We start from the raw sequence: 4,719 nt of genomic DNA on the forward strand, positions 1-4,719 counted from the left end.
TTTCTTTCTTCTGCAGAACACAAATTAAGATTTTTAGAAGAATATTTCAGCTCTGTAGGTCCATACAATGCAAGTGAATGGTGATCAGGTCTTTGAAGCTCCAAAAATCAGTGTTTAAACTCCAGTGTTTATATCCACCTCTTTTGAAGCGATCCAATCGGTTTTGGGTGAGAACAGACCAAAATATATCTCCTTTTTCACCATAAATCTTGGCATCTGCAGTCTCCTGGTCAATCACGATTTCAAGCTTGATTACACTTCCTAAAGCGCCATCTAGCGTTTGCGCATGTCAAGCACTAGGAAGTGTAATCGAGCTTGAAATCATGATTGAGTAGAGAGACTGCAGTGACAAGATGCACAGTGAAAAAGGAGATATAGTTTGGTCTGTTTTCACCCAAAACCAACTGGATCACTTCTGAAGACATGGATTAAACCCCTGGAGTCTGATGGATTACTTTTATGATGACTTTATCTGCTTTTTGGAGCTTTTGGAGTTCTGGTCACCATTCAGTTGCATTTTATGTGCCCAACGGGTATAGTATTTAACACACGAGAGGTCATGATCTATATTGTTGTTATTGGATGGTTATTTTTTCTGAATTATGCATTCGACAGTTGTATTACATTTTATTATCAAAATGGTCTAATCAAATCAATTAATTTAAACTAATTAAATGAAAATATAATTATTTACAACATTGCATTATTTTTTATCAAATGAACATCATGAGTGCTGCACAACAGGACATCACAAATGTGAGATATTGCTCTAATATATTATTATTATTTTATAAACACAATTAAACAGTTTTATTATAATTAATAAATGCTCTTAAAAAGACATCTCAGAGATCTGTCTAGAAGTGCTTTAAGTCTAACTGAAAATGATCATTATCGGGTTTTGGTTTTTGGCCCAGTGTGTCCAGAATTTTAATTTTGGTGCATCACTATCATTTAGTGTTTTCAGGTGAATGTGGTGTGAAGCTGTTGACCTTGTCGATACTCTTCTGGAAGTGCACCTCTACAGTGCAGCTCTGAATGTTCTGATGTCCATCTGAACTGTGGATCAGAACCAACAGCTTCTACGAGTGGATCTTCTGAGCTCTGTACCCAAACACAAACAGCACGGAATTGATCACGTTAGACTTCCCACTGCCGTTTGGACCGATGATACAGGAGAAGCGCTGATGGAGGAAAAGAGAGCGGAACATTAAAATATGTGTTGGGGGAAAAAAACTGAATCTAGGAGCATTTAAGAGCAAATATTACTTGTAAGCATCTGCTAGTTACAAGGGTGCACTTTATTTACATACAGTTGCAGTCAAAATGATTCAACCCCCTGACCTGCAAGACATTCTGGTGACTTGAATAAAACACATCAACTAAAAAAGTCAAAGAAAGTTTTTGGAACAAAGTTCAGTTTACCCAGATTTCAAATGTAAATAATCTAATGCTCCTTTGACAAATGTCATGTCAAATTTATTCAGCCCTCAAAGTCAGTATTTTGTAAAGCACCTTTACCCTTTATAACATCAAATAAATGTTTCAGGTAAGTGTTGAATCTTCTGACATCCCTTTACTGGATTATTATTATACATTTATGTGCAAAAACTTACATCTCATTGACATTCTTTGGTTTCTGTGCTGCCACTGCTTCCTTCAAATCTCACCAATGATTATAAGTGGGATTTTAATGCAGGGACTGATTCATTCAAGAACATTCCAGGACCGATCCCTGAACCAGGCTTAGGAAAACGTGTATCCTTGGCATCACTGTCTTCGTGGAAAGTTCAATGATCACAAATTAAAGCACTTAAGGTATCACATTCTTTGCCAAAATGGCCTGATACTAGGGATGGGACGATATATCAAATTTTAGAATATCGCAAACCAAAAAAAGGATGAACCTAACATAACCTTAAATTTACAGCATTGTTTTCTGTTCATGTGCTCATTAATGAAATTACCCAGTAAATAATTTAAAGCTCTCTGTTGCGTTATCCTACACTATTTAGACTGTACAACAGAGAGCGCAATCTCCATCTTGTGCACAATAGTAGCTGTACTTTACCAAAAACGTTTCCATTATTTGAAAATGGCTGCAGACCGCAGCAACACGCCTGACACAAAGATTGAGAACGCGCCGTCTACGCTGAAATCGCCAGTGTGGCTTTCCTGTAAAGTACGAAAACAACACACAGGTAGTTGATAAGATGTAGACCATCTGTAAATTACGTGAAACCATACAAAACTGCCCCTTGCATGTTATAAGAGTTTTGATTGCAACACGTCATATTTTTCAGGGATGTTCAGTTCAGTCATATTGCTTGTCCTGCACCTGTTCAGCCTAAATGTAGCCAACTATTCTTAAAGGTTTCATTTGTCTGTGATCTTTTCTTATGTAGTATATGAGAAACTGAACATTGATAACACCACATCATAATCATCACGAACATTCTGTGTGTGTGTAGATGACAAAGAGCAGAGCACTTATACACTGTGAAGCACGCAGCACATGCAGACTATGCATTTATATAATTGAATCGCAGCCTTTTATGGTTTAATAAGCACATTAAGCCATGCAGCTAACTGCTTATTCGGAAGAGAAAAGCTGTTGTCAAAAACAAAAAGACTAAAAGTGCTTAATTCTTTCAATTTAAATAGATGAGTGAAATTGAAGAAATTGCGACAGAAATATACTACTACTGTAAAGTAAAATGTAATATTCACTGTGGTATTAATAATAATAGTTACAGTAATAATCATTTTTCAATAACAATTACATTATATTTAAGCAATAACTCACAAGCAAGAGTGCTGTTGTACATAAGTTTTCATCCATGTTTTCATTAATACTGTGATGCTCTGCTGTATTTGACAAAATTATTCCCAATGCTTATGCTGTTAGGATCTTCATTTGATAAAAATAATCCAATGGTATGCTAAAAAGTAACTGTTCCATTCTGATTTGATTTGGTTCTATTAATTAATTTGATTAGGCAGTTTTTTTAATGATGAAATTTAATTTAACTTTAAAATACGTAATAATAATAATAATTAAAAAAAAATCTTTCATACTTTGTCATTTTAGTGTTGTTATACTGAATCGAGAATATATTGAATTGTGACTCTCGTATCATATATCGAACTGAATCATGATATAACCATTTCGTCCCATCCCTACCTGATACCAAAGAATCCATTGTGCCAGATTCTTGCAGCAGCAAAACACCCCTTTAACAGGATGGACGCAACTCTATACATGACCATGGGGATGGTGTTCTTGTCATAAGCCTACGGCTGCACAATTAATCGATTAAATTATTGAGATTACAATTATAGCTGTCACAATTATATAATCGTGAAGTTTCAATTACAGCATTCCATTTAGGTGTTCTCCCATTGTGCCAAAATTTGTATTTGCAAAATTTTTTTGGGGCCATTAAATGCATGAATGCAAAAGCAAATCCGATGCATATAAATGAGTCTAAAGGCATATCAGTAATGCTCACTATCTAAATTATACTGTGTACAATTTATTCAAAATATGAATAACACTTTTTGGTTTTCATGCAATTAAAATATTAAAGCAATTCAGGAACACAATTCTCAAGTTATTTTGATGCATGGCCTACATAAAGAATATGGCATGCAACTTCCCCACACAAAATAAGTATTTTAATGTCAGTTCTAAATGAATAATCGCAATTACAATATCAAAGGAAATAAGGTGCAGCCCCACGTAAGCCTTTCCTTTCTTACTCCAGAAATACTGCTGACCCATGAGTCTAAAATTCAGTTTCATTTTGGTCTCATGAGTCCATAGAACTTTCTCCCAGAACTCCACATGCCAATCCAAATTCCTTCTTGAATATTCAAGTCAACCTTTCCCTTGGTGAAGTTTTGCTTTCTTCCACACGCATGAATGTGTGCTTTTGTACCAATGGTGCTGTCAACGGTGCTACCCCTTGTGCCGCAAAAACAGCGCCAACCTGCATCTCAGAATAGCATTCAGAGATGATATTCTTCTCACCACAATTTTACAGAGCAGTTATCTGAGTTACCGTAGACTTTGTCAGTTCATACCAGTCTGGCCATTCTCTGTTGACCTCTCTCATCAACAAGATGTTTCCGTCCACAGAACTGCCGCTCACTGGATGTTTTTTGTTTTTGGCACCATTCTGAGTAAAGTTTAGAGACTGTTGTGTGTGAAAATCCCAGGAGATCAGCAGTTGCAGAAATACTCAAACCAGCCCATCTGGCACTTGACAAAGTCTACAGTAACTCAGATAACCGCTCTGTACAATTGTGGCAAGAAGAATAGCATCTCAATGCTATTCTGAGATGCGGGTTGGCACTGATATAAAAAATATATTGCAATATCACATTACATCATCAACCCTCTGCCGTGGGTGAATTTTTTTTGCTTTATTGATTTTGCTTTAAAATGTAATTCATTTATTGAAACACGAAAAACATAAAAAGATGTTTCTAAATTCAAATTGCACTTTAAACTAAACGAAAAAAGCAATAAAATAACGAAGTGATCAAAAAATCTAATTTAACCACCTCCTCAAATCCAAACATTTACTGTCTCCAACGGCTCCATTTGCATCACACAAGCATCCATCAGCACAGATGGAAAATTACTAATAGCTTACAGATTAAGAACTAAAGAAAATTATAAATGCACAGACAATAACAATCAAAATAAATAAG

The sequence above is a fragment of the Myxocyprinus asiaticus genome, chromosome 31 (genome assembly GCF_019703515.2).
Source record: "Myxocyprinus asiaticus isolate MX2 ecotype Aquarium Trade chromosome 31, UBuf_Myxa_2, whole genome shotgun sequence".
Lineage (NCBI taxonomy): Eukaryota > Metazoa > Chordata > Actinopteri > Cypriniformes > Catostomidae > Myxocyprinus > Myxocyprinus asiaticus.